Source organism: Sceloporus undulatus, chromosome 9 (assembly GCF_019175285.1).
Source record: "Sceloporus undulatus isolate JIND9_A2432 ecotype Alabama chromosome 9, SceUnd_v1.1, whole genome shotgun sequence".
Lineage (NCBI taxonomy): Eukaryota > Metazoa > Chordata > Lepidosauria > Squamata > Phrynosomatidae > Sceloporus > Sceloporus undulatus.
This window is the reverse complement of record NC_056530.1, coordinates 1,670,479-1,683,231: the sequence shown is the minus strand read 5'-3', so window position 1 is coordinate 1,683,231 and position 12,753 is coordinate 1,670,479. Positions and strand designations below refer to the sequence as shown.

At 41.9% G+C, this 12,753-nt stretch overlaps 1 long non-coding RNA gene across 1 annotated transcript; it reads right to left on the bottom strand.

Annotated features, from left to right (window-relative positions):
* Positions 1 to 5,213: 5,213 nt before the first annotated feature.
* On the bottom strand, positions 5,214 to 10,378 carry LOC121915751. The gene is made up of 3 exons (XR_006100742.1): positions 10,243 to 10,378; positions 9,682 to 9,811; positions 5,214 to 6,941 (listed from the first exon to the last, which is right to left on the bottom strand). It is a non-coding gene; the product is annotated as an uncharacterized LOC121915751 (long non-coding RNA).
* Positions 10,379 to 12,753: the final 2,375 nt, after the last annotated feature.

The window sequence follows — 12,753 nt, the reverse complement described above, 5'->3', positions numbered from 1 at the left end:
GGAGAGGCAGGAAATAAAAATGATGATTATTATTAGTTATACAGTGTAGACAACAATTTAATATAGTTGTTTAACAGCTTTTGTTGTTGCTGTTATATGAAATAAGCCTTCGCTGCCTATAAATTCTCTATGCACAGGAAATCACTCTTGAGGTATGGCATGCTGTTTTCACTCTCTAAAATTGGAATCATATTCAAGGGTAGCTGTGTTGGCCATACATCAATATGCAACAGCAACAAAAAATGTAAACCAGTTTTTATTGTAAAATTGGAATGCTCCATGTTAATCCCACAGAACTGCTTAAAACTGCATCATTACAACTCATTACTGGAGAAGAAGTCCTTGGCCATGAGGATCTTACCTGTGGTTTCCCCAGCTAGATGGATTGATAGGGAGCATTAATATTTACAACACAAAATGTCAAAATGTTTGGTTTTTAACCATTTGAAAACATTCTCAGTTGCCTTAAAGACATCTTGCAAATAAATGGACAACTGATTTCATTTCCTTGCTTCTCCCTGAATAGCTGTGTGTTTGTTTATTAAACACCTGTATCTCATCTTTAGATCTAAAGATCAGCAAGGCAGCTCACAACACCTAAAATTAACACAAACCAAAACAATAGCAAATAACACGCAGTCAGCAGAAGATGCTTGATAACTAGTGATGGATAACACACCTTCTCTCAGGCTCATAAAAGAAGAATGAACTGCAGTCTCAGTTCACAAAAAGCTTGTCTTTCTGAACACTTTTGAAGTATGTTTTGGACTCTTGTTGTCTCTTCCAACTCTACGATTCTATGAATCTACTAGAGTGTGCCTTGCCCAAGGTCACCTAATAGGTTTGCATGGCTGAGCAGGGATTCAAACCTTAATCTCCAGAGTCATAGCCCAGTGTTCAAACCACTACACCATGCTGGCTTTCTGTTAAAATGCTAAGGCCACAGAAAAAATCTGAAGCCATGTCTCAAGAGGATCAAAAGGCAGTGCAAAAAACCCCAGTGCCTTATAATCTGTGTATATTCTTGAGGCATTCTTCAAGGGCTATACAAAATCATAAAAGGACAACATGGAAATACATAAAATCATATTATATAAAATCACAATTGCATTAGTGCATTGCCTATGGCCTGTACATACCTACTGAGAAGCAAAGTTCAGATATTTCTGGATGACAAACTCATACCATTTACTGGACAAGTGAAAACATGTGAGCAAAGCCTGAAGGGTTGTTTTATATCTTGTAAGAAGATGGTAGGAAAAATAGTACTCTGAATACAATGTCTCCATCTCCACCACCACCACCCCCGGGGTCTTCATTGGATGCTCCCCAGTTCCTGCTCCTTTAAAAATGTTAAGGTGCAAATAATATGAACTAAGTCATTTTGATAGTGTTCTTTAAGCTATTCAGCTGTTTGGGTTAGCAGGAGAAGTGGAAGTGTGACTCTGGTCTGGTTCGGACATACCAACTTCAGTAATAAACTGACCTGTCATCTTGAGAATAGATTACATGCTCCTGCGTCACCTCTTCTTTACTCGTCTTGCTTTGACACTTCTGTCTTCTCTAAACCATAATTTTCTATTATGCCCAGGCAGGGAAACTGATATTTAATCACTGCTAATGGATAAGAATATGATGCTAGAAAGGGTACAAAGCAGCTTATGAAAGCCAGTTTTTAAAGCAGTGATTATATCAGGAAAGGGCAACATATGGCCCTCCAGATGCTGGATCGCAGCTTCCATGATCCCTCACCATTGGTTTTATTGGAATCCCTCATCTATAGTAACACAGATGCAGATTTGTATAAACAAATCAACCCAAACTAGGGCTCATAGGTTGCAGAATATAGCTGGCTCATTTCCTTTAACCAACATTAAGCTAGAACTCATACTCCTCCCAATCTATATCTGGCATGGGTTGGTGGACCTTGATGTTCTAGTTTAAAATCATATTGAAGTATGCCCATCTCTGGTGTGTACTTCAGATATGTTTTCTAGATCTTATGGAAATATCTTACCCTTATCCCTCTTGAATGAGTTGAGTACTCACAGCTGTCTTGTACAAATGGATCCCATTTTGGGAAAAAGGTGGGATATAAATGCAATAGATAAATACATGCAATGCTTCTTTATATGCCTGTTTGTTGTTCTGTGCCGTCAAGTCATTTCTGACTTATGGCGACCCTATCATGGGGTTTTCTGGGGTTGAGACAGTGTGACTCTCCCAATACAGTATCACCAATGGATTTCCATGTCCAAGCGGGGAATCAAACCCCAGAATGCTGGCTCTCTTATATATCTGTAGCATGAGGAAATTGTTCTTAGGCTGACCTTTTCAAATCAGGGCTGGAGAACGGTTGACTTTCCAGATGTTTGGTACTGTAGCTCCTACAAATCCTGGGTGAGGCTGATGGGAGTTGTAGCAATAGTTGTGTATCCAAATGAACACCCACACCTGGCTTTTGGACATCTGGGGGGACAAATGGGCATATGCAATTTAATCGGTAAACTGTATGATCTCCATCTCTGTTCCAATGTCTTCTGGAAATGACTGCAAACCAAAAATAAAAATAATGCCCAACTGTCTTATACAGTCAGAGATCAGATGTGTGTTGTTGTTTTTTAATTCCAAGTTTTAAGAGTTTTTGGGATACTTCTTTTAAATTCAGGTATTTTCTGGTAATTAGGAGAATAATCAAAATTGCTAGGAGAGCAATATGTGCAAATGCGTTTGCTGCTCTGCATTGTTTAAAGAAAACCCAACAACTTTCAACACAGTGTCAGAAATGCACATAGCTGAGAAGTTCCCAATTGGGATCTGGAAGTCCAAGTAGACCACAAGTTAAACATGAGTCAACAGTGTGATGTGGCAGCTAAAAAGGCCAATGCAATTTTAGGCTGCATCAATAAAAGTATAGTGTCTAGATCAAGGGAAGTAATAGTGCCACTGTATTCTGCTTTGGTCTGGCCCCACCTGGAATATTGTGTCCAGTTCTGGGCGCCACAATTCAAAAAGGATGTGGAGAAACGAGCATGTCCAAAGGAGAGCGACTAAAATGGTGAAGGGTCTGGAAGCCATGCCCTATGAGGAACGACTTAGGGAGCTGGGGATGTTTAGCCTGGAGAAAAGAAGGTTAAGAGGTGATATGATAGCCCTGTTTAAATATTTGAAAGGATGTCATATTGAGGAGGGAGCAAGCTTGTTTTCTGCTGCTCCAGAGACTAGGATTTGGAACAACGGATGCAAGCTCCAGGAAAAGAGATTCTCCCTCAGCATTAGGAAGAACTTTTTGACAGTAAGGGCTGTCCGACAGTGGAACACACTCCCTCGAAGTGTAGTGGAATCTCCTTCCTTGGAGGTCTTTAAACAGAGGCTGGATGGCCATCTGTCAGGGATGCTTTGATTTGGATTTCCTGCATGGCAGAATGGGGTTGGACTGGATGGCCCTAGTGGTCTCTTCCAACTCTATGATTCTATGATTCTACACCTACTAACAATTTCTTTAAAAATGCTCCAAATTGTAATGTTGCCAAAAAAAAAAAAAAAAAAAAAATCCTGGGAGGCCAAAGAGGATGGTGGTGGTATTATTATTAATATTTTATTGTCATCGTCGTTTATTTATATAGCACCATCCATGTACATGGTACTTTAAAGATACAGAATGAAACATTTATAACTATAGGTTTCCCTCCCTGTCTGTTGAGCATACCCCTGTAAAGTATTTATCTATTGACAGATGCTGAAGCAAGCACATCCTTTGCTGTGAATCAGCACAGTTTAAGCCTCTTTACAAAGGGCTTTGGAAGAAGAGAGCTGGGTGCTTTTAACCGTAGCTGCTCTCTCTCGCTTTGCTGTTTCAGAGGAACAAAGAACCATGCAGAGATGTTAGCTTTTGATTAGATCTCTAATTCTTGAATCTGTGATGTCTCTCTCAATTCTTGAGAATTTGGGTTTTTTAATTTTTTAACCTTCTAGACCTCATGGTTATAGAGACAGCTGCACATAGAGTTTCTAGTATCTAGCAGGCCCCACATGTGGAATTTTGGTTCCTTATAGGAGAACTATTTCTGCAGGGTGAATGTAGCCAGAGAGACTGAAAATTGTTCATGCCTACAAGTCTTACGTGCACCGTCCCTTGGTCATTTTGCCTGCTCCTTTCCTTTGGGTGCATAAACTGTATTTCCAAATGGTCAAAAAAATAACCCCAGTAGGATACAAACCAGCTGTATTTATGCTGCTTTGTGTAGCAATTGCAAAATTATTACAAAACTTTTGAACCCTAGGAATGCTACCACTATATATATATGACATTCAAGGCATCGTAATTTGTTGTGTGTATTTGGAGTTTGCCTTATTTTGATTCTGCAGAAAAGGCAGATCTTTAAAAGTAGTTCTTGATGTATATTTCACTGTGCAAAATATTTTAACTTCGCAGCACCAGGATCCAGATTCTTCCCTCATTCTGGTTTTGTGAGGAATAGGGCAGAGGCTGGGCAAGAAGAGATGCAAGATATAGAACCCCTGGTCTTGAGCACATCTTATTTGTAGAGCTCTTTCGCACATAGTCATGCATATGTTTTCCAGTCATAACAGCTAACAACTTAATATTTTTTATTAAAAAATAGAGAGTGAGTTCACATTGACAGAAGTCAAATTCACTACCAGCACAACTCAGCGACCATTTGTACCAAACCACCCCTGTATCACTGACTTGAAGAATATTTTCCAAATGCAGAACATATATACTAATCAGTGGCCAGGGAATAGTAAAATAGGGGCCCTGCATTTTGTAACTATAGTAGATTTGCTTGTAAGGGCAATTGCAGAATTTGGCTACCCTTTCATGCAGGGATGAGCAGTTGCACAAGGCAAGGAACCAGCTTTTGCCCCTGTCGATACATGACAGGCTGCAGAAGTTCAAAATCAGCTGAAATTCTGATGCAGAAGTTACTGGAAAATGCATCTGATTTTAATTCTGGGATTTTCAACTACTTTGAGAAGTGGGGCAGGGATTCCAGGAACAGTAGTTGAGTGTTTTAAGCTTATTTGGAGATAATACAGTAGGAAAAGGTAAAGGGTTGGGATGCAGGGGCTTTGAAGAAAAAAATCAAAATGTTTGGGAAGCAAGGGCTTTGAGAGAAGCCATGAAAGATTGCAGGTTTTGTCTTGTAGGAAACAGCCATCCCTGGAAAGTGATGGAGACACAGACAAAATACTACAAAATACATTTATTGTAAATGCAACAGTTTTCATCTCACCTCTGCTGGGGTGAGCGGGATGAACGGTAGCCACTAATACATTCCTTGAGACCTAGCGTTATGTATAATCCAGATAGGTATGTGGGCAGGTGGTACATGGGCAAAAAGTAATGCTTCCAAGCTGTGCTCTTTGTAAGTGGAGGAACATCCCCCTGTCTTGCCCTTGCCCTCGCCCTCTTTCCCTGGCATATTTGTCAAATAGAAGTCTAGACGCTTCTTTTAAAAAAATAAAATAATCCCCTTCTCCTAATCACTAGTTTAAAGGCATGATTTAGGTCACAGCTGTCTGGCCACATGTTTGGTTATGTAACAGGCAGTCTGCACTCTGCAGTGCCTTCTAGTTTCCAATGATGCATCCCTTCTGGCCAAACCAAGCGGGAGGAAACTGACAGCACATGGACCGGTTCAGCTCCCTGCAATACAATTCAGTTGCAGAAAAGCCTTTCAATTGCACTTCGTTCTCTTTCTTCACAGCCCTCTCTATTCTTGATGAATCAGAGAGCATTGAGGAAAGCACTCCTGGCTGGTGTGGGCATGGCTCTGTGGAACTGTCCTTTTCTGGGGAATGATGTGAAGCGATCGGCTTCATCCTGGCCACATTTTAAACCTCTGTGACATTGGACTCAGGTTTTATTTGCCGTATGTATCTTGTCTACCTTGCGCTTCATTGTTCTGCCCACTTAAAACCTGTGGGCACCTTGTGGTCCTCCAAATGTTGTTACACACCACTTCCCATCATCCTTTGCCACTGGTTATGCTGGCTAGAGCAGATGAGAAGTATATTCTAACAACATCCGAAGTATCATAGGTTGCCCTCTGAAATGAACCAGAAAAGTAGAAATGGTGCAGCCAACCTTAGACTTGCCTGGCACCCATTTGAGTGTCCCAGAGCCTTTTCACATTACAGTTACAGCATTATGAGTCCACCTTAACTGCCATGATCCCAACCTGTAGATTCCTAGGGTTTGTTGTTTGGGGAGGCACTAGAACTCTGGCTGAGAAATCTAAATGCCTTTTCCTTAATCTGACAATCCCATGTTTCCATCGGACGTTGGCCATGTCAGTTAAAATCTGTGGCGTCACTAAGGTTGGTGCCACACCAGTGCGGTATCTCATGCTATCACCCCCAGACAGCTTGGCACAGAAGAAGCCAAGGCAATACTTAACTTTGGACACTAAGGCAACAATGGAGCGGACTCCACATTTCCTTCCTCCATTACAACCCGCTCAGGACTTCAGATGAGATTCAGCCAGGCAGGGAGGAGTTGGGAAAATACTGGGTGTATCCTCTTTTTCTTTTAGGATCTTGGAAAATGGAGTTTAGTACTACCACAAAGGGTGCCAGTAACAAGACTTCCATTGCACTAGAAAGGATGGTGATGATGATTCTCTAACACACACATCCCAGACAAGGCATGCTAAGTGTACATATTGCTGGTACTGCAGGATAAGACACCCAAGTTTCTGACTTTGCTCTGCTTCTGTCTTCTTAGCTGTAATCTTTATTCTGGGTCCTTCCTGTCCAGCAGATGAGTGTCACTTTTCTGGATGTGGTTTAGTCTCTTCACTCATTTGCCGGGCACTGTAGAAGGATAGGCTTAATCCCATAATGGCTAAAAGCAATGCCAGGTGATTCATCAGCCGCTCTTGAGGTTCTGATTCAGGCCCACTGGCCAACTGCATCTGTGTGGATCATAAATAAATACAATTTTATTTATATGCTGCCTCTAGCGTAGGATCAAGGCGGCTTACAACACCGGGTAAACACAATATAAAATATAACATACAATTAAAATACATCCCATAATTCCCTCCCCCCTCCATATTACAATAAAATATCATTAAACAATCAAAAAATTAAAAGAATATGCTGTGTGTGTGTGTCAGGTGAGATGATCAGTATAGGGCATCCTTCACATCACAAAAAATTGGGAGCAGATTTGAGGTGGAAGGAACATCATTTTACTTATTAAGTAAAATGACATTTTGGTTTTGCTTTTAAATATTTTTATTGAAAGTTTCCAACTACATTAAAAGACTATAAGAATCTAAGCATACATGAAAAACAATAAAAGGAACAAAGCACAGCCAGAAACAGAAAAGACAAAAAACAATGATTTCTAGCTTTCTTTCTTTTGGTGGTTATAAGTCCATATATAGAAGATCTAACATCTCCAATTAAAGAATATTATGGGGTACACTTCTACTGTTTTGAACCTACTAATTATCAAAACCTACAGTTATCATATCATTCTCTTCTAAGCAGATGATATTTTGGATGTCACAGATGTTTACAGAGGTGGGACTCTATAAAACCACAGAGGGTTACAGGTTGTAATTTTAGGGTTATTTCAACAAAACTGCATTACTTATTACAATATTTCAATGTACTTTATACAAAGTGCAGAAGAACTTACAACGGTTGTCTTCCCCAACTAGGGACCTTTTACACATGTTGGTCTAACTCCCATCTGGCAATCCCATCATTCTGGTTGATGGATATTGTAGTTTGCTAGAAAGGTTGCTAAAATGAGTACTCAGCTTTTAGCTTTACACATTGCTATGTATGGGGGCAATTAGCTTACATATTATAAACTGCTTAAGAAGTGCTTAAGTGCACGGATAAGCGGTATAGAAATGTACTTGCCATTGCTATTTGGAGGTCACCCAACTGGGAAAGGCTATGATGGATATACAGTGGGCCCTTGGTATCCACTGGAGGTTGGTTCCAGGATCTGCCTCCCGTGTGTAACAAAATCCGTGCATGCTCAAGTCCCATTAAACACAATGGGAGTACAAGGGAGTCACCTCTCTTTTCCCACTTGGGCAGCAGCCCTGCCAGACCTGAAAAGCAGCCTTCTCTGAAAGGCTGAAAGACCCAGAATGCAGCCCCTTCCCATCCTCAGCTGCTGGTAAGGGTTGGGTTTTGCTGTTGCCTGGTTGCCCCTTCCAGGTCTGGCAGGGCTGCTGGTCAAGCAAGCAAGAAAGTCACCTCCCTTTCCCGCTTGGCCATCAGTGCTTCCAGAAGGAATAGCCAGGCAAGAGCAATAGCCCATCCGCACTAATAGCTGCAGCAAATAGACAGCAGAGATGCCCTGGCTGGAGGAGGGGAGCAGCTGGAGGGCAGTCTTGGGATGGATGGGAGCAACTGCCCCACTGGGTATTCACCCCCTTGGTGGTGTCACCCAGTGCAACACTTTCCCAAAACGCGACTGTGTGCACATTCACACAGCAGCTCACTTCGGGAAGTGGTTGGCAACCACAATCACTTATTTCCACCCTTCCTCCCAGAAGGTGGCATTTGACAGTGCAAAAAACAGATCACATGGGGAAAAGTGTAATAAGAAATGATGCCTAATCAGTATATTTCCATTCTTAAACTAGCAGAACTGTGGTGGGACAGCAGGCTGGTGTGATAAAGTCCTTAGCTACAGTCATTACAGCAGTTGTGGCAGAGAGGGAACATTTTTCTCAAATACAAATGTATTGTGAACAAGCAAGGTATTTTGGGATGGCTTGGTCCTGAATGGGCAGTCAAGACCCATGACGCTAACAAAAGATGTGCTCCCAGTGGAGCTGAAAATGCCATAAACTGATTGTTGTCTGCATTTTTGGACTCTCTCTGAGGGGCTAGGCTATGAGGGTTATCACAGTTAGCAGCTGCAATACTAAACTTGGTACTATACCACTGTATGTCTACCAGTATAACCTATTTTGGCTCCCAAGCCCCATTGCAGATCAATGGGATTACTATCTGTAGGTACACAAATGGGACTGGGCTCTTCAAATGCAATCCTATGCATGTTTACTTGAAAATATGCCCCCCTCAACTTTTGTAGATCTTATTTCTGAGTAAGTATGGCAAACTGCACACCATCTACATTTTAGGCAATGAAAAGACATCTTGTCCATGTTCTTTGCATGCCTCATCATGCATATTCAATTGACAGATCAGGCTTGAAATGCAAGTCACTGACTCAGCTTTTATCCTAAGAGTTTTTATTGAACCTGAGAAATCTGTTTCTAAAATAGCCTGGGAGAGCAGATTTCTTAGGAATACTAGTTATTATTGCATAGGTTTTGAGGCACTGAGAATTAAGAAGGCAGGTGGGTTCATAAAAACAATGAAATAAAGACTGAGAGATTCATACCCCAACTGCATTGGTTTTTTTCTGCTAAAATATTACATAATGTGGGCTACATAAGAAATGAGGAGGAGGAAGAGAAAGAAGTTGGATGTTAGCTTTCTTCTTCTTTTCCAGTTTTCTAACGTCCCTTCTGAAATGTGAACCACAAACTAAATCTACTACTTTGGATTTGCAAAATAACAGATTAATTAATAAATAGCCCACTAAAACAATGGTATGGATGTCATTGTCTGAGAGGCTCAGTTGCCCAAGAGAATAGGAAGTCTTCAGCTTACCTGTAGCAGGCGGAAGTAACCTGGCGTCAAACGCCTGAGGCGGAAGATCATAGCACAGAGGAGAGGAAGAAGCCAGTTACGTTGTCAATACCTTTCCTCCCAACCGCTTTATAACTTTATCCGGTTAAGGCTGTTACAGGAAGGAGATATAACTGGTTAAAACATAGCAGCAGAAAAGAAAGGATGGAGCAGAAGCACTCTCTGGTATTTGACAGTAGAACTGTCTGTGGATCTTGCCTGTGGAGTGCACCCAGTCTTTGGGGATCACAGCACTATCTTTTGTGGAATGCGCCCCAATGCTGTGTGCCGATTGCACGGGTTATTATTTTGAACAGAGATGAATGCCATTAGTGTTTCAGTCTCATTGGTCATCAACTACAGGGGAACCTTGTTAGACAACTGTGGTGCGTGGAAGGGAGCACGTCGCTCTCTCTGGTGGAAGCTCCTTCCCCCTCCTTACTGCTCTCAACAACCACTTCCAACATTTTTCAGCCCTAACTCTCCTGGTTTGGTTCTTCCATGGATGCTATGGGAATGGAGCGGGGCATACCTGCCACTCACCAGTTTCTGGGTCCCAAGCCTCGTGCACCACATCCCAGCAGTACTGCCAGGCGACTGGGTCACGCAGCTTTTTAAATATCGCCCTCCTTTTTCTTCTCCTCCCATCCCTCGCTTGATGACGATCCCTACCACACCGCCTGCCTCAGGAACAGCTGTCACAAGAGATCAGCGCTTGCTGCTCTGCCGACCGCACGCGATCCACGTGTCAAAAAGAAGCGGCTTTGGCCAGGATGAAATATTTGTGAGCAATTTGTGCCATCCTGCAAAAATGAACGTCTCCCATGATGGCAGCTGAGAGTTCAAAGCAGGCCTCCATAGGGTGTCCATGTGCCTCCCTAAGAAATGTTGCTGGCTGAAGGGTAGACTCAGAAGGTATCCTGTCCCATGTAGAAGAACTGTCTGGACTAGGGTTTCCAGTTCAGAATTATTCCGGGCCCTGAGTCTTCAAAGCCAAAGCCTGAAACCTAGGAAGTGTCCCTGTTGATGTCACTAAGTAACAACCTCAGTGGCTCACCTCCTTTAGAAGACAGGATAAGAAATATTTAATCTCACCTACATGCTTCTAATCAGAAGATTTTCTAATTGAGAAGAAGGCTAGGAATGGGAAGGGCAGCTATGAAAGAACTGGGAAAGATCCTAAAGAGTAAAGATATACAACTCTATGAGCATGAAAGTTAGAATTGTACAAGCCATTGTATTTCCTATTACCATGTATGGCTGTGAGAGCTACCTATATATGTCTCCAGTATTAACACTTACTAACATAGAGACTCAGGCTAATTCCTTCTCCAGTTTCCACTCTGTCTTCAACAGTCCAGAGCTCAACTGCTCTTTTACAAGGCAACCCCATACACATCTACTCAGAAATAAGTCCTGTTTAAAACCAATTAGTTTCTCTCCCCTGGTAAGTAAATAAATAATTGCAACTTTAATTGACTGAACTCTTGCATAATATTTGGGGACAAAAGAGAGCTGCCAATTTACCAACAGCATGTTTCGTCTAGCTCTCTGCTCTGCAACAAAAGACAACAGCCAGGGCAGAACATCTTACCTATGGCATGCACTGTAAATGCTAACATTCTTTCTCCAGGCAAGTTATTCTACAGTTTACTTATAGCAATATGCTTTTGACATCCTTAATATCCTGGAATGTCACAGGGCTGCCCTGAGATTTTAAATTTTGCTATATTTCTACTAATGTACACATCCATACAATCCAAGGTTCTTAGGGAGTGTGTCGAATCCGCAGTCTAACTTTTGGAAGGATGCATGACAGGTAAGAACACAACCTCCTGAGTTTATTGTGTGAGGGAGCCTGTAATTCTGATCTTGTCAGTGAAATTGCTCAACAGTGACTCCGCAATTGCTGATGCCATCCAGGGCCTTTCAGAAATGGTTGCAGACAATGTTGGCATTCTTTTGACTGCTATCATATCTCCCCCTAGCGGTGACTGAAACACGTAATCCTGGCTCACAAGTGACTGAAAGGCATCCACTGATCTAAAGGTGTTGAAAGCTCTATAATGTCGCTGAACATAGCTTTCAGATTCAGGAATCTGCTGCAGTTGGGTGATCAGCATCTTTGCATGATTCTGATTGCAATGCAATGATTCATCATGTACATTCAAAGGGCCATATAATTTAAAGAGGTAGAATCATAGCATCACAGGCCACGTTCCCACTATGATTTAAAACGAATTGCTGATCAGGTTATATGACCATTGCTCCCATTTGAAACCAGTTCCGATCCTACTGTGATCAATTTCAATCGTGATGAAGCAAGGCAAACGCAAAAAACAAAACCATGCTTTTTCCTGACACTAGTTCTTTGGTGGTTCTTTTGAAAAGAATCAATTCCGAAGCTTGTGCAACAAGTGGGAATGACGGATCAGAATCACATCATTCTGGAGGGGCAGAGGGGTGTTTACCATCCCTCCTCAGTTTTTGGTAGACCCACCATTTCCGCCTTCTTCTCAGCACTGCCTTTGTGCTTGTGGGGTGATCTATGGGCACATGGGATTTTTTTTAATTGATAGATTTGATTCACTGATTTTGCAGCTACTTGAAATTAGTGAGACAAGTAGTTGCAAAACTAATGAATCAAATCTTCTATAAATGTGTGTGTGTGTGTGTGTGTGTGTATCAAGCTGGGCTGTCCAGCCTGCCGCTTACATCACTGATGACGCACAGATGATTGATATGCATTTTGAAGCGGTGCAAACTAGTAGGCACAACAATTGTGCCAAAAAAGAAGCAATTACAAGGGGTTAATGAAAAGATCCACTTTCATAGTGGGAATGACAGACCTTTTGGAATCGATTTACCAACATGGAGAAAAGGCAAATCGCAAACTGGTTTAAATGTAAGTGGGATTGAGGCCATGGAGTTGGAGGAGACCACAAGGGCCATCCAGTCCAACCCCATTCTGCCATGCAGGAACTCACAAAGCACCCCCAACAGCCAGTCTCTGTTTAAAGATCTACAAAGAAGGAGACTCCTCCACTCTCCAAG